The following is a 27178-nucleotide window of genomic DNA, read 5'->3' as shown; positions in this document are numbered from 1 at the left end:
AATTAGGATTGCATACAAGTTTGTGGCTTCATCAATGGTGCAAGATTACTAAAAAGGGGGGTCCTTTGTGTTTTCCAATATATGGTACATTTGAGTTGAGAATTATTAACAAATTTGAGGAGAATCGGTACAAAATGAATCCACCAGCTAGACGCGCACAGTACAAAGCATTAAATATATGGGAAAAGATAGCATGAGATAGGGAGCAAGAGTAATCGAAGTACTAGAAAAAGACTAAAAGAGCAGTGTATAATTATGAAGATGCTCAATGGGATGAGAAACAACAGAGATTGAGGAAAGCCTTAGTCAAGGGAATTAGATTATACCCAGCTACTACTACTAAAGGCACCTGATAAACCTAAAAAGAACAAAACATGAGTAAAAGAAGATGAAAAAGATGAGAATAAGACAGATAGTGATTCAGGGTATTAAATATTGGATGTATTTTTTGCCGCATGCCCACCACCTTATGTAGTCCTCACAACTAGTGCTGATAATAATGCAACTGTGAGTACTACAGTGATTACTGCCCCTGTATAGCAGAGTGTAATCCAGATTGAGAGACCATTTCAGACATACTGATTGCTTCAGTTCCTGTTGGCACAACCCCATCTATGGTAACACCACGTATTAATGCTTAGATTGTGGCCTTCCCAGCACAAGTACCAACAGTACAAACAATGCCAAGGTCAGTTGTGACTGCCTCAATAAATATTGCCCCGATTGAAGGTACTCAGGGAGCTGTAGGTAGGAGTGACTGAGGCTGGGTTCATGATGACATCACAGAATTATTAGATGGTTGCCTGGAAACCACAGCAAATTATTCAATCACTAACAGAAGGGGGAAGGGTTGTCTTTACAAAACCAATAGTCCAGGAAGAGACCAGTTAATTTGAAAATGGGATTTTTCCACATTGGTTTGAGGAAGCTGCAGGATTTTGAAAGACATACAGTGCAGGACGACAATTAAACCCAGAACCTGAAAGGCAGAGACCACTGGAAGTAGAGGAGATTACAAGGGATGTTTAGAACTTGAGCATTAGAACCAGCATCAGGAAAAGAGTTTACCTTAGTAAATAATTTCAAGATGTGCAGAAATTAAATGTGATAAATTAAGTGATTTGGCTTGAAAATCTGAAGTTGACCTTTCAAAACGTTTTCCCTTACAGAAAGGCTATTGGGTCAATTTGATGATGGAGCTATTGAGACAATGCATTCTTCATGAATAACTGAATTAGTGAAATGCATCTGTAAATGGAGTGACTTTAAAAAACTAGAAACTAAATGGTCAAAGAAACATGAAAAGAAATTAAACAATCAGAGGTAGATGGGGAAAATAATAAGCCATCAACAGGTTCTCAGGATGAGTAGGAGGCTTACCCATTGAGAGAGATCACAGGTGGAGTGTATGTTTATGTACCATGGAGCAGAGGTGATCTCGCAGCAATGCCAAACAGTTTTCCAAAGTTGAGAGACAAGATTACAGAGGTACACAGAGGTTGACAGCTTCACTATTGCACCATCTCCTGTAGTCATGGAAACATATGAAGCAATGATAACTTTCCTGAACAGCAAGATGCCTCCAAAAGACATTGATTAAGTAAAGATTAAAAGAACTTCACAAGAGCCAAAAGAATCAGTGCATCGTTAGTGTGAGCTGTTGTTATAGGTGGTTCAACAGAATAGTGGGAGAGAGTGTTCTGAACTTAGTGAAATGGAATTCTTTTATCCCAGTTTGTTATTGGGTTAAGGCCAGAAATTAGTACGCACATAGTGTGGTTTGTGGCAAAAAAGTCATTGGATGTGATCCAAAGAAATGCAAAATATTGTTGTCATCAACAAGAAATTAAGTTGAGGAAGCTTAAGCAAAAATTCATGTTAGCCTAGACAAAGTTTGCTCAGAAATGTTTTCAGGACCAGTCGGTTGCAGGCAATGAAGGTGGTATGCGAGGTGTTAGTGTACAAGCTGGAGTGCAAGGTTCTCAAGCTGGATTCAGTAGAGGTAGAGGCGTTCTGGTTGATCAGAACACTGGTATGGATGGTTGCAACACTGAAGAAAGTGACTCTCTGTCTCTTTTCTGACATGATTGGGCATTGGAAGAGGTAGTAGGGACTTAGGGGCTAATTTAGATCTTGGCGGGACTACCATTGTCACTCCGCAGAGGTGTCTAAGTACATCGACAAGGTGAAGGAACCATGCCTGCCCTATTTAGATGTATGCAGGCTGAATGTCCGTCCAAGTCACTAGAGTGTTTACCGTCACATACGCAGATCACCACTGCTGACGAGGTTGACTCCTCTGCTGGTGAATAGTACTCTATCGCCATCAAAGTGGCGCGGTTGGGTTGAGCCTTTTTAGATTTCTCAGTTGTGCTGGCAGTGTTCTTGCAGTAGCTTGTTGATGGAGTGCTTCTGTCATGGGATGCGGTCAACATTGGACTATTCCTTGGCAGTAGGATTGATACTAGCATTACACACCTGATGTGTTTTGCCATTTTTTTACCTGTATTCCACACTATAAAACACAATCCATTTTAGGCCATGATCCCTTGCCACTCCTCTGCACCACAACATTTGAAATGAGAAATGTTCTCACTGAAGTCCGGTTATTTTGTTGCTTTTCCCTTTTTCTTGTCCCTTTTTCTTCTTCCATGTATTCCCTTGTGGCTAAATAATTTAATTGTATCATATTTATTTGGATAATGGCACTGGGGAGAAATCCATATTTTACAGAGGGTGAATTGCCAGTCATGATGGATGAAATCATTACAGTAGAGCCACAACTGTTTTGATCCTAAGTCTAAAAGACAACCATATCTGAGAAAAGGCAAATGTAGTCCAGTATAGTTGACAAGAGGGAAAGCTGTAGCACACATCCTGCTCACACAGGAGGAAATTAGTAGGAGGTAGAATGAGCTGTGGGGAGAGTGTTTTCTCTGGTCCCCAAGCATCACTTGTAGGACCAGAGGACTGGTGGTGGTTCTACCAGCCCCCCATTACACAATTATTTCCCTTGGAGGAGAAGGTCTTGCAGATCCTACATCCCGAAGGCATGAAAAGAATCCCTGGTGGAGTGGAGGGTGGTAAGTAATACTTAGCAATGTGTCACTAAACCTAAATGTCCTATTTGCTTTGAAGTTAGCTGTTGCTAATGTGTTTTACAAATTTGTTTTACACACACACTTAAATATATCAGTAACATTTTGTTTGGCTTTTTTGTTTGAATTTACAGTGTTGCATGTACGATAACAGGTTTCAATCTACATTACATTTCAAATGGTGTTATGGTGCTTGTAAGTGTTCGTACGCCAAATAATGAATAACATAAATGTGTTTCAGATAGTAAATGTCTGTTCTATTTTTACTGCAGATTTTTACTAGGTATGTTCAAGCAACAATGTTGCGAGTGTTGTAACTACAATTACCATGATGCCTTCTGTTTTGTGAAAATCATATTACAATGTCATTTTGCTCTTTTTGCCTTTTCAATCATGTTTGACATATGGTAAAGTGCCATTTATTCATCGATCTCTGTTTAATGCTCTCTTTTGGAAATTGTCTGTGTTGAAGTTTTGCTTGTTGTCCGTTTCGTATAATGTGATTGAATTGATGTTATTCATTGCACAAAATCAAATTCTGTTGAGCTAACATTTTTGAGTTGGGTAAATGTGAATGCTGAATGTAAATAGCATAAGGAAAAAATGTTCTCTGCACTGTTAATATATTGACTGATACTAAACATCCTTCCAAGTTGTGTAAATATCTGTTTTTTTAGTCTGCTGGGCCTTGGTTAATGGTTAATTTCATAGTTCTCCTCTCTAATGTGATGTGTTAAATGGCTGGTATATTTTATGTATAGGCACTCTGGGGCATATTATCAAGCACGGCGTTAAAATTATCTCCGCTTTAGCGGCAGAAACCTGCCTCTAAAGCGGCGATAATGGGCTTGATAGTATGCCGCAGAGAAGTCCAATAGAAGCCCATGTTCACACCAGAACATGGGCTTCTATGGGAATTCTCAAGGGCATATTATCAAGCCCATTATCACCGCTTTAGTGGCAGTTTACTGCCGCTAAAGCAGCGATAATTTTAACGCCGTTTCTTGATAATATGCCCCCAAAGTTCTTTTTTACATTTCAGGACATCTTCTTGCCATTGTTAATGCATTATTTACACTAAGAAAAAACTGTAAAAATACTGTCAGCTGTGGTATAAATGCCACTGCTCAAATCTTGCTTCGAACCACATTAAGACACTACATTACACTTTTTTATTAAAGCAAATTAGCATTTTAGACATGTATACAAAGTTACCACCATTTTAAGTTGTTTGGATGCACTTAACAGTCACAAACACACTATTTTACAATATAAAATGGTTGCTGCCTAACATTGCCATCAGGACATTTGGAATTAGTCATTCGCATCGAAAGTTGAACGCCTAATCAGTGTGAAACTCCACAACGCACACAGCCGTAGAGTAACGAGTGTGAAGCAATGTAGGACAGCCAATGAATGTGTCTGTCGCTGTTGAAAATTCTGCACCACCAATGTACGCAGCATTTAAAAAAAATCTCACATGCCTCCTAACACTGCAGCCAACAAGACCTACTCAACTTTTGCTACTGTTTTTTTTTATTTTTCTGAATATTTTTATTCTTTTGTTATAAAACATCAAACAACTCAGCAGGTATATCTCAATCAGTGTCCATTGATTACAGATGACAATGCTTACATGTAGTAAGGATACATAGTTAACGACATTATGATTGTCCTCCATAACTCCAGCGATGCCACCCACCCCTTGCGGTAGAAAGCCCTCAGTTCCTATAGCTCGATATGAGTCTGGAGTAGTGGACCCTGCGCCTGTTTACCTTTCTATGTGCCTTCCGAGACGTCTGTCTCCTCATCTGCCATCTCCATATTGTAGTAGCTCAGCTTTATATACTGTCTTTTCAGCACCCATGAACATGTTCCTGTCGGTCCACCATTCTTTCAAAGTGGGGAGTTCCGGTCTCCCCCAGTATCTGGCTATATCACGTTTTGTCACTACTAGGCCTAGGTTCCTCAATAGGAGTAGGAGTTGATATCTGGTAATGTCGACATCCGTATGGATGCCCAATAGGACGTATTTAGGGTCCATCGGGGTATGTGCATGTAGTATGTTATCAAGTTCCTGCACTATCCATGTCCAGTAACTATGTATTTGCCGACAGCCCCATAACTGTGGGCGAAAGATCTGCGTTCTGTCCTATAGTGCAGACACTCCAGCGTCTCCACCCTACCCATCGTGTGTAATTTAGTCCTATCATAGTATACCCTATGTAAGATATTAAATTGGACCAGTTGTACCCGAAGCTTAATCACCACCTCCCTAGGGTGCGTTAGGGCTGTCTCCCAATCTATATCCTCTAGTGTGCCTACAAAGTCTTCCCACTTGCCTCGGAGTGTTAATAGATTATTGGGCATATTGCTTATTAGGGTTTTGTATGTCTATGAGATTGCTTTCTCCGGAATCCTTTCCTGTAGCAACCGGCCTTCTAATGGGGCATATTCTGGGAGGTCCACAACATCCTGTTTTTGTGTCTGCCAAGCATGTCGGAGTTGAATATATTTATAGTACTGCTTATCCGTCAGGCTATATTCCTTTTGTAACTCTGCAAACGTTAATAGGGCGCCCTGTTGCGTTATGTCCCCAAGAGTAGTGATCCCAATAGCGTCCCATCCTTTAAACCCCAGTAGTTTTGCCAATTCAGGCAGACATTTACTGTCCCATAGAGGCGTGGACCTGGTTAGTTTCTCTTTCCCATTTCATCGGCTTCCCTCCATGCCGCAATCGCCCTCTGCGATGCTGGCTGCAGGCTTGTCGTCCATAGGCCCCCATATATCTAGCGGAGGTGAGAACGTTTGTGAAATTGAAGTCTCCCAAGGGCTTCAGCAGATCCAGACCGCCCCCAAAGCCACACTCCGAGGAACCCTCATCTACAGACCCCCCGGCCCCCGAACACCCTTCTCCACCACCATAACTGACTTCATCGCACCCCACGCCATCGCCTCAACAAACTACATACTCATTGGAGACCTGAACTTCCACCTCGACAACGCCAGTGACCCCAACTCCACTGTCCTTCGTGACAACCTCACCAGCATCGGACTTAAACAACTCGTCAACACACTGACCCACAGAGCAGGACACACCCTCGACCCCATCTTCGTGGCAGGAAACTGCGTCCAATTCAGCCACACAAGGCAGCTGCCATGGACCGACCACCACTGCTTACACTTCGCCATCAACAAACCCAAGGCGCCCATACCAGCCTCACGCCCACCACAAAGGAACTGGAGCAAGGTTACCAACAAGCAACTTAACTCCAGCCTCACCTGAGACAACCACACTTGGTCACCCGATGCAAATGACGCAGCCAGAGAACTCCACACCTGGATCTCCAACTGCGCAGACAAGCTTGTCCCGCTAGGCAACCCAGACAAACAACGCTCCAGGAAAGCTGCCTGGTTCACCACCGCTCTCCAAGAAGCCAGACGCACCTGCAGATGCCTGGAGAAGAACTGGAGAAACACCAAGACAACCGAAAACCACACCACCTACAAGGACACCATGACGGACTACCACAACCAAATCAGAGCCACGAAGAGGAACTTCTTCCACAACAAAACCCTGGCCAGCTCCACCAACTCCAAGGAACTTTTCAGTGTCATTTAAGAATTTACCAACCCATGCAGCAAAGCCACAGACATCACCCATTCCCAAAACCTCTGCGACAAGCTTGGAACCTATTTCCACCTCAAGATCAAAAACCTCTATGACAACTTCATCGACCATCCAGCAGGTACCACAGACGCCCCCCCGCCCCTCATAAACACCAGCCTGCCCACCACCCCAACCGGACACCGATCATGGCTGAAGACCCGCCTCGACCATGAAAAGCATCCACTCGGGGGCCCCCACTGACCCCTGCCCCCTCACATCTACCACAGAGCCGCGGCCGGTATCACACCCGAACTACAATGCACCATCAACACCACCTTCAAAATAGGCACCTTCCCAGATGACTGGAAGCGTGCAGAAGTCAGACCCCTGCTCAAGAAGCCCACAGATGACACCACTGACCTCAAGAACTATCAGCCCATCTTGCTCCTCCCCTTAGCAGCCAAAGTTGCAGAGAAAACAGGCAACAGGAAACTGACACGAATACATTGAAAAGAACGCTATCCTTGACCCGTCCCAATCCGGATTCCGAAGCAACCACAGCACAGTGACCGCCCTACTCGCCACCATAGATGACATCCATACCCTCATGGACCAAGGCCACTCCGCAGCCCTCATCCTACTCGACCTATCAGCGGTTTTCGACACTGTCTCCCACTGCACACTAGTCGCTGGAGTACATGACGCAGGCATACAAGGAACAGCCCTGGACTGGATCCGATCATTTCTCACCGGAAGAAGCCAAAGGATCAGACTCCCACCCTTCCTCTCCAACCCACAGGAGTCCCACAGGGTTCATCCCTGAGCCCCACCCTCTTCAACATCTATATGGCCCCCCTTGCAGCCATTGTCCGACAACATGGCCTCAACATCGTATCCTATGCCGATGACACCCAGCTCATCCTCTCCCTCACCAAAGACCCCACCACTGCCAAACTCAACTTCCAGAAAGGAATGCAAGATGTCACAGCCTGGATGACCAACAGCTGCCTGAAGCTCAACGCAGAGAAGACAGAAGTCCTCGTTCTCGGTACCAACTCTTCTGCATGGTACAGCACCTGGTGGCCAACCACCCTCGGAAGCCCACCTACCCCCTCAGACCACACCAAGAACCTCAACATAGTACTTGACTCATCACTCACCATGAACCGGCAGGTCAACACCATCACCTTCAGCTGCTTCAACACCCTCCGCATCCTCCACAAGACCTTCAAGTGGATCCCCCCTGAGTCAAGGAAGACAGTCACCCACGCACTCATCACCAGCAGACTGGACTATGTAAATGCACTCTACACAGGCATCAACAAGTCCCTATTCCACAAACTCCACACAATACAGAACACCGCCACCAGACTCATCCTCAGCATCACCCAACACAAACACATCAGCCAACACATACGAAGTCTCCACTGGCTCCCCATGGAGGAAAGAGTCACTTTCAAAATCCTCACTCACGCCTACAAATGCCTACACAACAATGGACCCAAATACCTCAATGACAGAATCAACTTCCACATACCCAAAATAAACCTCCAATCTTCCAGCCTCGCACTGGCTGAAATCCCACGCATCCACACAGCCAGAGCAGGCAGAAGATCCTTCTCTCACATTGCAGCCAAGACTTGGAACGAGTTACCGGCAGAATCAGACGTGCCCCCTCCCTGAACAAATTCAGGAAGTCCCTCAAGACCTGGCTCTTTGGCTAAACAAATCTGCGGACCACCCCTCAGCACCTTGAGACCCTCACAGGTGAGTAGCACACTTACAATTCCCTGATTGATATTAGGGGTGGTCCTTGGGGGCGTGCCCCCTTTCATTAATAACTACGAGATGTGCCACTCTATAATATGCCCGGACATTCGGTAGCGCTATTCCCCCATTATTCTGGCTGCGTTGCAGCATTTGTAGCACTACTCGGGGTGGCCCCATCCCATAGCAAAGTTTGTAGGTCATCGTTTATCGCCCTAAAGATTTCCTACGGTATTCTACAATAGGTGTTTTGGAAAATATATAATAGATTGGGTATGTGATCATTTTGAACATAGCGGGCCTTCCCAGTAATGTTAGGAGGAGACACCGCCACCTAGCCACGTCATCTCGGAAGTCTGCTAGAACGCGCTGGATGTTATGGGTGAGGCAGTTCATCACGTTTTCGGAAATGAAGAGTCCTAGATATTTGAAGACCTCTTTGGTGATGGGAAAGCGCATTGGTACGGAGCTCACGTCGATTGTGCCACCTATTGGGTATATGGTTGACTTACCCCAGTTATTCTTATACCCCGCCTGCTTACCAACATTTTCAACTATATCAAAAATGGTCAGGAGAATCGTGTCAGGGTTATTCATGTATAATAGGATGTCATCCGCGTAAAGCGAGATTCGTTCATCTGACAGCCGTCCCTTAGAATCCTGGAACCCTGTTATATCGGGTGTGCTCTAATCAGAGATGCTAAGGGCTCCAGAACCAGCAAGGGGGACAGCGGACAGCCCTGTCTGGTCCCCCACTGGATGGGAAACTCGGCTGATTTAAAGCCATTCACTCTTATTCGAGCCCTGGGATTCGTGTGTAGAAGATCAACCCATGTTCGGAAGTTATGTCCAAAGCCCAGTTTGATGAGGACCCATCTCATAAAAGGCCAGTGTACCATATCAAATGCCTTTTCGGTGTCGAGTGAGTAGCAGGTGAGGAGTCTCACTCTCTTTGGCCGTGTCCAGCCAATTTGCCAGCCTACAGAGGTTCAGGCATGTGGCGTTGGGGCATAAAGCCTGACTGGTCCTTGTGTACTAAGGACGTGATAACCGTCAATAATCATGTGGCAAGTATGGGGGCCAAGACCTTGGTTTCAACATTACAAAGTGAAATTGGGCAACAAGAGCCACAATTTTCAGGGGGTTTGCCCGATTTCAGTATGACCACTACTGTGGCCTGGCAAAGGTCTGGGGGGAGTGGTCCCTCCTCTTTTGCCACTAGGAACATGTTTAATAGACGTGTAGACAGTATATTTTTATTTAGTTTGAAAAATTCCCCTGGCAGTCCATTTGGCCCTGGGGTTTTCCCCGACCTCTGTTTGGCAATGGTCTCAGAAAATTCTTCTAAATTGATCTCAGCCTCTAAGGCCGCTGCTTCCTCAGTCTGCTATCCAGGCACATCAACTTCCTTGAGGTAATCATCTATGCTATCCACATCAGTTGTCAACCGGGCCACGTATAAATTGGTGTAGTAAGCAGCGAAAGCTGTCGCAATTGCTGGTGCCGATGTATGTTGTGTCTCTGCCTCTTCTATTTGGTTTACCCAATTCGCTTCCCTTTCTTTCTGGCTTAGCCAGGCTGGTAACTTCCCCGCTCTGTCTCCCCACAGGTATAGTCTGTGGTGAGTTTTCTGAATTTGGATGCAAGCTTCTCCCTCTACTAAGGCTCGGAATTCCCCCCTCGTGACCTCCAATTGCCAAAGCATCCCTTCCTCCGTATCTGGGGACACTGTCTTTTCTATTTCTAGCAGATTGCCTTCCAAGTCTTGTATTTGTAGTGTTTCCTCTCTACGTTTCTGAGCAATTACGTCTTGTAGCCTTCCTCTAAGGAAGAGGTCTTCAAACTTTTGTAGGTTGAGCCCCCACAGCTGAATTTATTTAGATGTTGGGCCCCCTCCACCACCTGACAGAAATTTCTGGAATCGACCATCACGCACATATTCCGGGCATATCCAGCAAATAATGTTCCATACAATAAGAGTGTTTAGTAAACGGCAGGTTTGTGAGTGGCTGTAGTGAAATGACAGAGGCTTATTGCACAGCTCAAAACACCACTTTCCAAGATAAAATGTGCGCAAATAGTTTTTACTAGGATGCTTTGTTTTACACATGACATAGATTGATAATAAAACCACCAACATAAATGTGAGAGGTGTGCCTGTTTTTCAGAGACGGTAGATCTGTGGATGGATTTTTGCCACTGCCATCCTCAGGTTGTGCTCTACGTCCAGTCTTGAATGGTACTTAGTCTTTAATGCTGCAAGTGCTGAGAACCCAATCTCACATAAATAGGACAATCTGAAAGGCAAGAGAGTTTTGATAGCAGTTTCCCTCAAAGCTGAATATTCTGCAGACATTTTCAACCAAGACAGAGACTGTAAGGGAGACAGTGTTGTCAGATTTTTCAAGCACTCCCTAGTTCAGAGCTGGTACATGAGAAACAAATCTTCTCAAGAAATCATTAACAAACGTTTTAGGCAGCATTATAATGGATAATTGCCCACCAACCAGTTATGGATCCGAAGACAGTTGAAAGTCTACAGAGAGGGCGCTGAATGAACACCTAATTGAGAATTCCTTAGTGGTACGATAAGTTGCTTGCCTGAAGCAGTGGGGGTTTAGGACACGTCGGGCTTATGTTTAAAAAAAATAGAACTAATAATACATTAATGATGTTGTCTATTTTACTTCAGAGTAATGTTGTCTGACAAACTTTGTGATGGCATGGACATGTTAGAGATTTTGGGTGCCCTGGGCCAAAAGTAATTTGGGGGCCCCTGTTCAGTGCAGCTTTGAGTTTAAATGATTTACTGTCTGCTCTGCCATACCCTATTTAGCCAGGCTACTAACGGTGCACAGGCACAGTAGTCGAAATTCTAAAAGCGTTTACATCTAATATTCAGAGATAGTGATGTATTTCACTGTTGTAACAAAGCAGTAGCCCTCTAATTTTACAGTGAATAATATCTGTGATATCCTCCAATTTCTCACATGTGAGGACCCGCTTGGATCTAACTTTTTTATGGTTAACTTTTTTATGGTTGTCTCATGAAACAAATAGATTTCTCTGCAAATAGTAATAGACTCCCTCACATCAATCACATTAAACAGAAATTAAACAAAACGGTATTTGCAAGAATCTGTTTAAGAATTTTTCCAGGCCATCAGGGCAAAAACAGAACTGTCTCTATCAAGGGGCCCCTGGAAGGCTGGATTGCAGTGCATTTAGATGTCTCCTTTTGTAATTTAGGATGAAAACCTTGTGTACAGGGGTGAGTGAGGTGACCATATGAATTTTGGTATGCATTTTAGTGCAGAGTGGGACGAATGAATGTATGGTTAGGGGTGGGCTTATTTGAGTGAGATTGCAGATTGAGCAGTGAGGGGGACAGGTGTGTGAAGTATCACATGAGTGCAGGTTGAGTAGTGTGCTCGTGTGATTCCTGGGTGAGGTATAGGGTGAACAGCACAAGTGCATTGTGAGTGCAGAGTGATCACTGTGAGTGGAGGGTAAGTGGGTGAATGGTGTGAGTGTATCGGATCAGTGTGAGTGCAGGGTGAGGGTGAAAGTGAAGGGCGAGAATGAGGAGCAAGTTGTCTGAATGCAAGGTGCAATCCCAGACACTTGAAGTAACTCAGCATGTTATTGACGGCAGCGTAGGGTTTCAAAGCTGTATTTTCAGCACTTGTCTGTGCATACTTTGAACAGCAAATATAAATAGAAATAACTTGTAATTGTTTTCCATAGCTGCTTGAATGATCCATGCCTGATAAAAAAAAGGGAACAAAGACAGAAAAATCGCATTACAAATAAATACATACTTCTTTATTCATAACCATATTTAGTGTCAAGACAAGCAATTTGCAGGCCGTTTAAACACATGGCTGGCTTGCATTTTGCGCGCCTGCCCGTGTAATTTTAAAATAAACTTTCAGGGACGTTTTAAGGATTTTGGGGGCCCTGGGCCAAATTTATTTTTGGGGCCGCTGTTCGGACCCGATTTGATTTTATGATCCAGTCTCAGCTCTTTCATGCCTTCTTTGGTCCAATATTAAATGTGTGTACATCTGATATTCAGGGACAGTGATGTGTGTTTTCAGTATGTAACACCACTGCAGTTCATTAATGTTACCGCAAATAATCTCTGTCACACGCTCCCATTTCTCATATGCGAGGTCCTGTATTGATCTAAAATAAACTTTTTATATGGATGTTGCATGACGCATAAATACATTTTGTCTGCAAAATGTCTATAATAGACTCTTACACATTAAAAATGAATGATAGAAAAACGCTATTTACAACATTGTGTTAAAAAAAAATCAAGGTCATGAGGGCATGACTTTAGAACAGAGCTGGCTCTTTCAGCCCCCCCAACCCCTTTGAAAGGCTGGGGCCCTGGGCCAGAGCCCACTTTGCCCATGCCTTAAAACGTCTCTGGAAACTTTGTCTCCTTTCTTGGAAGAGCTAACTCTCCCAGAAGGGGGTTAATTCATAGAGGTGAAATGCTTCAGCTGCAATGGAAGACAAGGGGTCTCCTCTGCTATATCGAACGCGAAGGAACAGGACTGTCTGTTTGTTTGCTTTTGGTTTTAGCATAGGAGACATCCTGCCTCCCACTGCAGCTGAAGCATTTCAGCTCTATGAATTAACCCCCTCCTGGGAGAGTTAGCAAGACAAAAGCATGGGCACGTAGTGCCCCATCGATTTCCCCTCCCTGCCCCCTCCAACCAATCTGGAGTTCTTAGAGTGGAGTGCGCGCCCCCCTTAGATGGTGTTGGCCCCCCCAGGGGGGCGCGCCCCACAGATTGAAGAACTCTGCCCTAAGGACTTCCTTATATGCCTCACAAAGGGTGGCCTCTGAGGTTACAGAGCCTTCGTTCTCTTGGAAGATTAATTTGGTCACAATGGCAATGGTATCTGCTACCGTCTTGTCCCATAGCTCCCAAGCATTAAGTCTCCAGTCCGACTTGGGCCTAAGTTCACTGCCCCCTACCTTTAACTTCAGTGGTGTGTGATCTGAGATACCCCTACCCAGATATTCTATATCTTCAATGGTTTGAATCTCTCCTGCCGGAGTGAAGAGGTGGTCAATTCGGGAAAAGGTCTTATGTGCCCCTGAGAAAAAAGAGTAGCTACGGTCAAGTGGGTTGTGCCGGCGCCAAAGGTCGGTCAGTCCTAATGATCTCGTAAATTCTGCCAGAGGGGTGGGTGTCTTAGTGCCCGTCATCGTGCGAGATCTATCCAAGCTTCGATTCATCACATCGTTGAAGTGCCCCCCTATGATATGGGTTGTATAGTCTGAGTCTAACAATATCTTGGCCACAGCCTGTAGTGTCTGGGGTTGCAGTCGCGGTGGGGAATAAACACTAGCCACGGTAAACTCCCTCTGTCCCCATGCAGCCCTGATGGCAGCATATGTGCCTCCAGAGTCAACCCAGGTCTTGGCTACCTGAAAAGGTTTGCTGCTGTTTTTGACCTCTGGGAGACAAAATGCCAGTAAGAGCAGGTGATAGTCCCCCAACCTTCTCACCAGAGGAGCTGGAGTTGCTGACAACTGAGGTTTTGTCCCTGTACAGACTGCTCTATGGCTCACCAGAGGGTCAGGTACATGTTTAAAATGTATTTGTAAATATGTCAAACTGTTTTTTTCTAATACACAGGTTAGAATGTACCTTTGAGTTTCTTATGGGAGTGTAGTGAATTAAGTGGTGTAATTAATTTTTTAAATTACATAAAACAATGAAGGTGTGAATTGTTAAGCACATTAAGATTTGGAACCCTACATTTTATTTGGTGTGTACTCTGAGATTCACCTATGCATGTGTATAATTTTCATGTCAAATGTAGACATTTCACATCATGTAAAAATAGAAAACACATTATATCTTATTTACTACTGCACATAGATAGAATTTTTGCATATACCAAATGAAAATGATGTTTCCTATGTGTATTATCCCACATATCACTCAGCCTAGATCAGATGTCTCCAACCAGTTTCATGGGAGCTCCCAGACACCTTCAGAGTAGCTCACAGCCTTGATTATTTTTCAACTGAGCACAAGTTCATATTTTAATTTCAAAGCTAAAGCAAGGCTGTGTTCATGTGACATTATGATCATCTGGCTGCAGATCGCAGGGCCTGACAATGAGCAGTGCTTAGTCAGATCTGTGGGCCAGGCTGGTGCTGAGTCACAGAGGTGAACAACTGAAACACTGAGGTATTGGCCTGTTTAAAAAAGCACCCTAATGGCCTACATACTTGTGGTTGTCTATCCAGACCTTGATGGGCAATTGAGAGCCCAACAGCATAATCATGAGGCAAGTTCTAGTGTGAGTTCTACATGTTAAATAACTAATTTTTGCAACAAAATCTGCCAGCAGCATTAAGGTTGACACATGTCCAATGAAGAAGAAGAGTTCTTGAAGGTATAGGATGATGTGTCTTGTATCTGAATTTGTGAAAAATTATACCACCTGAATTCTGTTAACAGCCAAAAGACTTGTTTCAACAAACAGATGCCTGCCTAACAACAAATATACATGAGTTTGTTTATTGTTATTAGGTACAGTTGTACCAAACAGGCCACTAGTCTATATTGTGCCAGGTGTGATTGTTTGAGGTGTGATGCCTCTTCACTATTATGAATGATGTAAGGTTAGCCCGATTACAGGTAATATATCATAAATGCACTTATGATACAGTGGATATTTCAAACATCACATTGGTGAGTTGGTTTAATACACAAATAAGAGTGAGCAAGTGATCCAAAATGTCTAGTAACATCAGATTAAATGGCTACTTTTTAAATTCAAAACATGTCCAAATTGTGTTTTGATTAAAAATACTATTTTATTCATGTTAAAAATGACCGAGTTGCATGATTTCTTATTCCTTCAAAAATGTGCATGCAAGCCAGTCTTTTTTTGGAAATTATTTGTGAGAGGCATACCATTTTTGGAACAACAGCGACAGGAATGTGTACACATTGGTGACAGAGTAACACATACCCCAAACCATTTTTCAATGTCCTTTGTTATGTCCAGATGATAAATCAATGGTGGAGAAAAATGAAATACTTAAAGGGGCTTTTGTAGATGAAATGTTCCATCACATATATCTAGGAGAATACCATCTGGAAAACTCAAAATCAGGCCAAAATCATGACTCATTAGGCTAATGTAGAAATGCATCAAGGTGTAATATGTTGCATATTGTGATTTACAAATATGAATCAGTGTATGTAACATTTACTGTGTTGTTGCACCACTTTTTAGTATAGCCAGCACATTTTATAAAACAATTCCACAATGGTAAAACAAACTGAAAATAACTAGAGATAGTTAGGAGTCAAATGTGAAAAAAATGCTTCTGCTCTGTACTGAAGTGGATTAGAAATGTATCAAGGCCTATGTATTTACTTCTGCTGTATAAGTCAAACCACCCAAAACATATTTTGTAATTTCTTCAACAGCATAGATATCTACATAGTCCGTAATCTGCTTCGGTACAAAATCCAAATAATATTTTTTTACATCTGAAATATACTTTTGTTACTTGAAGTGTTAGCATTGTGAAATGCCCAAATAAAGAGAACTGCCTTTCAGTTTTTAGAAATATTGGTAAAAGATTGCAGTATTTGATGATACACATTGATTCATATTTTACCTTTTGTGTATGAAAATGATGCAGACTTTTGGGCCTTGTAAACACACTGTACAACGGTATTTTTGGTTTATATCCTTTTTTGTGATATAAGTTCACTATTCTTAGTGAAAAAACCCAACTATTCAGAGGTGTGAAACAGGTCTGCTGAGAAAATAAAATGGATAAGAGACAGGATCATACATGATATAGAAGCTATCATGGGGAATTACAAAACAGTGAACAGATGGTTTCTAAAGAATGGTGCCTTCATGCATGAGCTTATGCTATCATAGAACCAAAGTTTAAGAGCCTTGAAGCAGGTGAAATATGAAAATGTTACCTTATCAAAGCTCATACAGATACACTCAAATGATTGCCTGTCATTTCAGCATCACCAGGTGCTGGCGGAGGAGACACAGGCCACATAGGTGGGGAAGCAGCTAGCCACTGTGTTTCAGGTGCTGAGGCTATTAACACAGAGGGACCCAGTGGCACGGAGGGTGAGGGGACTACACCAGAGGCCACCAGCACAACCACATCATCTTTGAATTACCCCACATGTGAGTAGTCCCTAGTGGTGGTGGACCCTACAGAAACACAACCAACTGCATCTTTGACCACCACTCAAAAAAGGATCTACACCCTCCCACTTGCTCTCCCCAGTTGGTCATACCCACCACCCTAACAAGAGTGGTGTCTCCTTCACTGTAGATATTTCACCCCCTGTCGTGTCCCACCAGCTGTGCTGAGTGAGGAGGCTATTGACCTCCTACAATACATCTCTGTAGGCTAGACTGCACTCATGAATGCCATCCAGGGGCTTAGCTGCCACTTGCAAAAAAGGTAGAATATCTGTAAGTCATTCATAGTGCTGAGTTTGGCCTGCAGAGTGCATGACTGCACCTTCCCAACTTGCGCAAGCCTCGTCCACATCCCAAATTCCCAAATCCCAGCCTTGCCCCAAGCACACTCACTCCTTTGCATGCACCCACTACAATAGAGACAAGCAGCACACATAAACTCAAACACATCAAGAAAAACAAGCACACACCCAAACAGTATGCAGACACCACACCCACCACAACCACCACAACCACATCCACCACTACCATACCAACAAGGACACCCACCACCACAACCACCACACCCAACACCACAATAAAACCCAAAACTGCAACTTTACCCACCACTACAACTACCACAACCACCACCATGACACCACCAATAGCCACACCCACAACCACCACTACCACACCCACAAACACTGCCACACACACCACAACCAGCACCACACCCACCACCACCATCATACCCACATGTACCACCAGAGCAGCAAGCACCATAACCACACAAACTATTTCAAAAGCATACTCATCCAAGCACCCACCTACTATCATTAATGAGACATAGTCAAGTGATGCAAGTGGCACAGAGGAAGATCCACAAAGACTGAAATCAAAAAGAGTAAAAGTGCCTTGTTAAAGGAATTCTGCACAAGAGTGGACTTACTATGCAAATCAAGTGCTGAACTGTGTGACATGGAATCTGAACTTTTTGAACACCAATGATCACTTTAAACAAGATATTTAAATACAGCTGTTTGGAAAGGTTTCTGAAAAGAAAACACGTTAGAAAGAGTAGTGATAGAGAAATTATAAAAGACTGTGATCAAATATTTATTTTTTGTTTTAAGACGATTTAACTAGACTCCAAGCTACAGGAGAAGTGTTGAGATAACATTTTACAAAAGCATAGATTATGGTTAAGGCTGACTAGATGAGGATTTCTGCAAATAAAGAGACTGTGTAAAAGAAATTTCCTAAAGAAAATAACCTATTCAAGAAGCTGCTTGAGAACATTTAAACTGAACTGCTGATTTATTGCACATTTTGCTTAAATGATCTGATTTTAGACAAACGTGTTGTCTTTGAAATAGATGCAAGCTTATTATGTGTATTGTTTTTTAGTAGCAGTATGAGTAATTAGAACAGTAGTAGCAGGGTTTTAATTTATACCCAATAAGGAGATTAGTCCTACAAATGTATCTACGACATTTACACACACAATAGATGAGGAGCAATTGAAAGCATGATTTTCAAACTATGATAGAGATGACTACTCAATTAACATCTATTCTGGATTAGTGCAAAAATACACACTGGCTATGGCAGCAAAAACTGTTAGGTCTGTGCCCACTTACCTTCATCAGCTGATGAAGAAGTTACTTACCACCACATACAATTGTCATATGCAATCACATGTAGTATTTTGTTATTATGTTTTGTATTAGTATGTAGGTGAGAACACTGAATATTTTTATTAAAATTATAACTTAGGGGTGATTATGATGGCGGTTGTAGGCACACCCGCAGTGCTGGCGGTGGCGGAAAAAGTAATTTTATTTACTGCTGCGATGGCCCTCCTGGCCACCACATTACAATGGGAAAAGATAGCCCTTTTACCGTCTGTCGCAGTGTTTTCTTTTGCGCCAGAAATGTTGTTCGGCAATGGTGCCAGAGGGAGCCAATAGAAAAAGCCCTCCATGCGGAGTGACGTTCCGTCCGCCGGACAGATCACAATGTGTCAACCAGCCAGACAGAACGTGGCGGAGAAACCAGCTCTTCTGAGATGGCGGAAGCACAACTGCGGGGATAGAAACTCGTGTCTGAGACACCTCCACACGTTCTTGGCCGTCATGGATCCTGATCTACAAGCCCTTCCGCTGCTGTACTTTATCCACTACCAGCAGATAAGACGCTGTTGCGGTCAACACCGCAGGTAAGTTAAAAACATATCACCACATACAACCCCTGTACAACAACAACACACAACTGTTTTGTTGAAATACGTGTCCTGTCTACATCTGATACCCTGGTACAGACAGGAACATATACCACAGTCTAAGTACTACACATGTCTTGCACATAGGTATATTGTCACCTCAGCATCGGGGGCACCCATCTCCATAGAAGTGATTGCATCTAGCCCGGTCATGGTAGTCACATCGCCGCAGCGATGAAGCCACGATAAAACTTTCCCACAATGTTGTAGGACTCCAACACATTGTCCCAAGCAAGCAATATCATCATTACAACCGCCACACCACATATTAATAAGAGAGGCACCACTCTGCACAACATATATGCAGCAAGAAGTCATGTACAGGGACACTGTCTATAGTGACATCTCATTAGGATCATCAGCAATGATATAGCAACATGAGTAAGGGATGAGGCTATAGTCCTTTCAAAAGGCCAATAGTCATCATTGCATCCAACTAAGGGTCAGTCCACATACAATGTGGAACAGAGGAGGGCAGAGCAACCAGGGTGTGTATGTGTATTACACAGTGGTCCAACAAGGTGTTGGATGAGTCAGTGAGCCAAGGTAGATGCCATATGATTTGAGGGACCACTGCCACATAATCACAGATCAGCACACACTGCTAGTTTCATCACATACAATGGCAGACCATACCACATAATGGCAGCTCATGCCATGCAACACAGTACAAAATTACTGACTCAAACTCAAAGTAAGCACCAGTGTGCATTTGACTCACTTGTGTACTGCTGGACTAAATGCCACCATGTGAGTATGTCCAGTACATCAACAACACTGACTACACTGCCACTTCACAGAACACCTCAACACCATTACTCCACCTTAACAAAGGTAGCTCCAACTATAAAGTATTGAATGAATGCCAAAGGGTCAGGAAGAGTTCATCTTGACAGCAGTAATCTCTTACCTGAGACTCATGACAACCCTCCTCTTCCTCAGATCTGCCTTCCACTCACCTGAATAAAAGTGAGTGATTGAAGAAATGAAGAGTCACTGCGCAGATTAACAACCTTGCAAATGGTCAGTCTGCATTTTAAGTTTTGATACAGCTTACACACTTTAATGCTACCTCTTACACAAACCAGAAGTCAGCAGCACTGTATGATAACAAGTAAACTATTTGAAAGTGTTGTCAAATGTGCAGGAAAAGCATGGAGAAAATACTGGCACCATATGTACATGGCGTTCAAGAGGTACCACATATGACACTACTCTTAGGACATCAAATAATACATGGGTGCCACCGAGATTAAAATTGTGTGAAAGTAATATCTGTGCAGTTTCCCTGTAATACAGCAATGCATGTAATGCATTGGACCAGAATGAGATGAACTGTTATAAGCCATACATTGACCAGCCCCTCATCTGTATCAACTATTATGACATGTGTATGCCACCAGCACAACACTCATGGCTCACGGTGACATTCCTTGACTGTCAACTAGTCGCGCTATGCAAAGCTCCGCAAAATGGTAAAAAATCTCCGCGAACAAGCAGAAATTCCGCGAACACGCGGAATGCTTATTTGCGATGCTTTTTTCCTGTTCGCGATCGCTGTTTGCATGCTCGGGGGGAAATATCTTGCGAACATGCATTTTGAGAATGAGAACAAGCAAAAACTTCCGCGAAGTCGCGGAATGCAGAATTTGGGCAATTCCGCGTTCTCCGCGGAACACAAAATTACCCAAATTCCGCTAATTCTGTGAGCGGAACGGAATTTACTGCCAGGCCTACTGTCAACCTCGACTATGACATTCACACATACCTCTCATCTACCCATCTTCCACCTTCACTTCTCTACACCTGGGAGAAGCTCTGATAAAGGTGAAAATATGAGCCTCTGAGTTTCACATTACCCAATGCTACAACCTATTGTGTCTCTACAAATGTCTGAGTTTGACTCAGGGATGTCTGCTCCAATGCTGAACTCAAACCAATTGCCAAATACATGTATCACAAACCACACCAAAAGAAGTCCAACGAGCATTGCCATGTGCAGCAAAAGACTGGATAGGCAACGTGATCCTAGACCACCCTGGAACAGATAACATTTCTCCTCTGGCCAACTGCACAGGCAGTATCATCAAACCTAATCCAAAAATACATGAACAAATGTCAAATATAACCACAAACTGTGTGCAACCAGACAAATCTGCCAAGACACACATAGACACTCCTCCAGTTACAAAGTGAGCATGGTGTCAATGAGTTGCACAAGCATTCACATGCACAATCCTGACAAGTGACTTTCCAAATATAGGAGGCCATATCACAATTGTGCACACAAAACAAGCTAATAAACAAGACTCCACATTGCCACATGTGACATGCACACAAAAAATGCACATCCAAATGCATTCAAAAACAAACTCCTCACACACAATGTCATGCTAAAAAAGACATTACACACACATGAACCTGTCAGTAGAAAGAGCCAACACAGGACAAAGACTACATCCCTCAACAGCACATTCATAACATATGCATATCCAAACACATTACATAACATTCTCAGCTGGACATCAGGGTGACTCACACCTGGTAAGGACAATACAATATCCCCTGGCAGCAGTGCATGCACAGTAAGCAGTGTGTGAATACCACTAAAACCACTTTCACACATACCTGATTGCACCACCATGAACTTCAACATCACAAATCATCACATCACACAGATCACTACACACTCAGGATGGGTAACAGTACCTCAGGAAACAGATACACACTTTAGCTATCACCTAGTGCTGCACAACTCAGGCTAACACATATGCATGCAACGTGACTAGAAAACTGTGCTGGAAACTCATTTGTACTGTACATGAGCAACCATGACTGAAATCAAGTATAATAAAATAGCACATAATAAATTGATTGAGAAACAGTGCTGAGGGTGCACAATGGTTCTGGACACAGATCATTGTCCCACAGTGTAGTGTCACACTATGGAGTGGTGGGGAGGGTCAAACACTGCAAAGGCACGGAGTGGAACATACTAGACTGAAGTGGTGCATACATTAGTATTAGACAGGTGAGGAGTCTACAGATCAAAAATACATAGAGGAGTAACTGACAGTGTGTAGCCATCAAATGGTCTTCTTGGGGCTGGTATGACTCTGAATACCACACAGTGGAGTAAATAAAGTGTAAATTCACATCACTGTATGTGAAAAGTCACTTATAATGTTTGTTTGCCTCAGCCAGTCAGCACAGTGAGAACAAAGGTAACCAAGAGCCACGGCTGATCCTAAAACTCACAACATTACAGTGACACAGTCTGCATACTCACAAATGACGTGGACAACTGGTAGGTGTACCCTAGGACTGCAAGGTCACACCGCCACACTGCACATTGCTCCGGAAACAACTCATACATCATCATCTCAATCTTTATTTTGACACATAGTCATAAAAGTACAAGCAATTTAGCAAAAGTACAATAAATAAACAAACATACATATACATCACGATGGGGGAATTGATAACATAGACTGGATACCTAGGACTTCAGGCAGTAATTACACAAGATCTTCTCTTCCTCCACATAGACGCAAGAAATGAAGATACAGCAAAGACTATTGGAGTAGATAGATATGTTTTGAAGACCCGATAGGCAGGCATACATAGTGTATACCCCAGATTCCTACAAACAGGCACAATCCAACATTTCCTGATTTTTTTATAGGCGGGACAAAAGAATAGTACATGTAAGTCAGTTTCCTGTTCTGCATCGCAGCCAGGACAATTTTTAGGGGAAAGCGGCATCCATTTGCTAGTAAAAGCTCTTATGGGCAGTGTGCCATATCTCCACTGCATATAGAGTTTTCTAGCAAGGTGGGGTCTAATCTCGCTCAAAGCCTCCTCAAAATGATAAAGATCTTTAAAGTTTAAAAAGCCATATGTTAAAATGGAAGATTGAGATTTGCGCATAAAAGCTGCTAGCTAGATTCATAATAAGAGTTAATAAGAAGCTTTCGGGAGACAGTAGGACATGTTGTCAGTGGGTCTGACCATAGTTGTGGGAGGCCTAGTGATCCTAGTTCCTTCTTCACATAGCTAAGCCAAGGGTGTGTCCCTGCATTTGGTAAGCTCAGAATTTCCATGAGTTTGTTTCTATACACCTGGAGCTCTGGAGTAGTCCAGATCCTCCGCCAGAATGTTAAAGGTTTGAGACCAAGAAGTTCATCAATTGGTCGCAAGCCCAGGTCGAGTCTCAGTGGAAGTAGGGGAGTGCTAGAGGGAAGGGCAAGCAATTGCCTGAGGAACTTAGTTTCTGTGGATGAAATCTCTGGGGAACATTTAGTCCCCCAGAGTTCACCTCCATAGACCACTCGACCTCTTGCCTGAGCTTTATATATTTCGAGGGGAGGGGCAATCGGTTTTACACTTGATGTAATAAAAAGTTTCATGATCCCCCCAATTGATTTGACTAGTTTTAGTTGGGCCTTAATTTGGTATGGAGCCCACGTCATTGTTTCGTTTAGAGTAAGCCCCAAATACTCAAAAGTATGGACCCTTTCCAGAGCAATTCCCCCTATACACGGATTTGGGCGTGTCGTAGTTGGTGGATTAAAAATCATGAATTTGGTTTTAAGGGTATTTATTTCTAAGCCCTGCTCCAAACAGAATAATTCAAAGCCATTCAGCACTCGCTGTAGGCCCATCGGGGATTTAGAAAGTAATAGGGTGTCATCTGCGAACATTATCGCTGGAACCCTATTATCGGCAAGTTTGGGGGCATCGTTATCAATAACCTTGTTTAGATGTGAGAAAGCTCCATTAACATATAGACAAAAGAGGGTTGGAGCCAAAACGCAGCCCTGTCTGATTCCCTTCTCAACGGGGAATCTAGATGTTAGTGCCCCATTCTTCCCACACCTCACTTGCGCAAAATTTCCCGTATGAAGGCGAATTATCATGTTCAATAGAGAGGCAGGGATACCCAACTGAGATAGTACGGACCACAGTTTTGATCTAGGCACCAAATCAAAGGCCGCACGTAGATCCAGAAATACAGTGTACAAAGAGCCACCCTCGACCTTTACAGTTTTCCAATATAACATCTTGAGGCGGAAGATTTGATCAAGAGTTGAAACATTCTTCCTAAACCCTGTCTGATAGGGACTCGGGATAGAGAACTCCTCTATCCAGGCCCCAAGGCGCTCTAAAATCAGCTTTGCAAAGATTTTTTGGGGAACATCTATAAGGCTTATAGGCCTGTAGTTAGCCGGGAGTAAGGGAGAGCCCTTCTTGAAGATTGGAACTATTTCAGCTCCCAGCCAAGTACTGGGTATTGCCATACTCTTCTGAACTGCGTTAAATAACGCCGTAAGGTAAGGGGCCCAAATCATCGGTTCATTTTTAAAAAGATCACCTGGAAGTTTGTCCAAACCGGGCGCTTTACCAGCTTGAAGACTAGAGATTATATCAGAAACTTCCTGTTCCCCAAAATCATCCCCATATTGAGCTGTGGTAAGTTTGGTCATTTTTTCCCCCTGGACAATACCATTAGTGGGAAGCTCACTACCATAAAGGGAGGAGAAGTGGGCTTCCTACACACTAGCGGCGATGTTAGGAACTATAGCCGATAAAGGTTCAGGCGAGCCCGTATTGACAATTTGCCAGAACTTGCGAGAGTCTTTTTTATGGAGTGCCTCAGTTAAATTATCGCATTTGTCACTATCCCACTCAGATTTAGCATGATCAATTAATTGCTTGTATTCCCAGCATTTCTGTCTGACTAGCGCCTTATTATTGTTAGATTTAACAGCTTCAAGAAGTTCTGTTTTTAATTTTCTACAAGCAGTATTGTACCAAGTAGGCATATTACGGCTCCTACACTCTTCGGTCACTATAGGATTTAAAACACTGGCCAGAATAGTGTTTAGCTCCAGATTTAGCTCCTCAAATTTTTTGTACATTTCAGGGGTGGGAGCATGCAGTGGTAGAGAGCCAACGGCTTCCAGTACCGGGATTACCTTCTCATATAGTTCAGGCAATGAGGCAGGGTGGTTGGCTAATTTTTCCCACCTCAGCCTGCGCCTATTACTGGATAAATCGCAGCCTGTGTCTGAGTCCTTATTTTCAATGCATGGCACAATTGGATTCCCCTGAGATAGCAGCTGGAGAATCAGTGGGTTATGATCGCTATCTTCCCTTGATTCAACCCTGAAGTCCAGAACCTTTTCCCACGCACATGTCTCAACAAATATGTAATCCAACCTAGACTCTTTACCAGGTTTATTATAAGTACACTTGGTGGGGACATCAGATTGGAAACGGCCGTTACATGCTCTAATTGAGTACTTTAAAGTTAGGGCCGTTATCTGAACAACGAGAGGCGTCCATGACCTGGGTGGCAGACCCACAGCTGGGGGTATTGCCCAGTAATCATCCTCCTCCTGGATATCACCATCAATCATGCCCGGTAACGGCTCAAAATGACAGTTAATATCTCCCCCTATTAGGATGATGGAGCCCTGGGGAATGGTATTTAGGAATGTGGAGAGCTCGTCAATGGTATTAGACTCCGCTGTGATGTTCACCGGTCTAGAGTAAACATTAATCAGGGCGAGCCGAAAATCGTTAGGCCATGTCAGGATCACACACTGCACATCCGGGGATGAAGTATCCACAACCGTCGCCTGGCATCCCAAATGGGTACGAACCCAAATTGTCAAACCTCTGGATGGTCTACCCCTCCCCCCCACCTAGCTATGATCGAAAAAGAGGCGAAACCACTACAATAGTGTTCATCCCTTGCCCAAGTTTCTTGAAAAAGGCATATGTCATTCTTGTCTATAAACAGGCCCCATTCTGGGCACATTAGTTTATGACCTATGCCGGCTAAATTCCATGATAAAATTGTTAGTGATGCAAGAGGAGGTAGAAATTCCGGAATTGGGCCCACAATATCTGCAGTGACTGTCGAATTTACAGCCCCCAGGCCATTATCAATGGGCTTATTCGAATCACCTAAGGGTATTTTGGCAGGAGGAGCTCTAATTAATAGATTCTTGGCGACATCCAAACCCTCAGGACCACCCTTGCTGGCTAATGTGGCTCTGGGGTCGGCGTAAGAAATTTTGTTACTATCCATAGGAACAAAGGGCGGGACGCTCGCTGAATTTGAGTTAGTGGTTAGTCAATCTATCTCACTCAAGCATCTGAACCTATTATAGTCCCGAAAGTACGGAATAGTGCTTGGGGGAAGATAATTATTCATGGCCCCTCTAGAGTGACTTCTCCGGCTCACCCTCGTCCACCCTGGTTGCAGAATCTCATCAAAATGCCTATCATATGGTGGGTAAAAGAAATCCAATTGGAGAGTTCAAATCAAAGACTCTTCCTCTACATGGGGGCAACTAAGAATAAAAGAAACAGCTCCAGGGTCCTTTAAATTTACAACAACACAGTCGCCAGTGATACTTTTCTTAGAAGATCCCAGCCATGAGACCCTTCTAGCCATTATAATTTCACCAAGAAATGTTGGGGGAAGAGGTCTATGCTTATTTAGCCAACTTACTACTTTGTTCTTTAAAGAGACAAATGATTAATCTTTTGTGTTAGTAAGTTTGGGGACTCCAGCTAGGAGGGAGATGTAATATTTGACTCTTCCCCGAACCATTGGCCTCCTGATTTTCTTGCTCTATGTCCATAATAAGCTTGTCCAGCACCTCAAGAGTGGAGGGGGGGACAGCATGGTTTGTTACTTTAGGAGCAGCCGTTAATTGGGGAGGGGGATTTGCCAAACTTGATAGAGTTGCTGTAGAAACAGAGTTGGATAAAGACTCTGGTACAGTAACATCCCTCACTCTTCCCGTAGTTAGCGTGGAATGAGGAAGTTCAGACCTGGGCTTAATGAACCTTTCTATATTTGCCAGCCCGAGATCTATTTGGTCCAGTCTGGCAAAGAGGGGGTTCAAAAGAGATTTCAGAAGAGCTTCAGAATCTTGAGTTTGAGGGTCGGCCCTAACCGGTGTATTATCGGTCATAGTATGAGGGTGAACTACCGGAGAGCTCGGGGTAAAAAGGGAAGCCGGTAGAGTGATTGGATCATTTGGTGTAGTAGGAATTACCTTATCTTTTACCCCTCGGGAGGGGCCTGTGTGGGATAGAGCCTCAGCCAACCTTGGCTTTTTACCACCCGCAGCCTGTGCTCCCCGCTTTTTTTTTAGGGACAGCCCCCTCCCTATTAGCTCGCAAATTGCT

This window comes from Triturus cristatus, chromosome 5_2 (assembly GCF_964204655.1).
Source record: "Triturus cristatus chromosome 5_2, aTriCri1.1, whole genome shotgun sequence".
NCBI classification, from domain to species: Eukaryota; Metazoa; Chordata; class Amphibia; order Caudata; family Salamandridae; genus Triturus; species Triturus cristatus.
Note: the sequence above shows the minus strand (reverse complement) of the source record.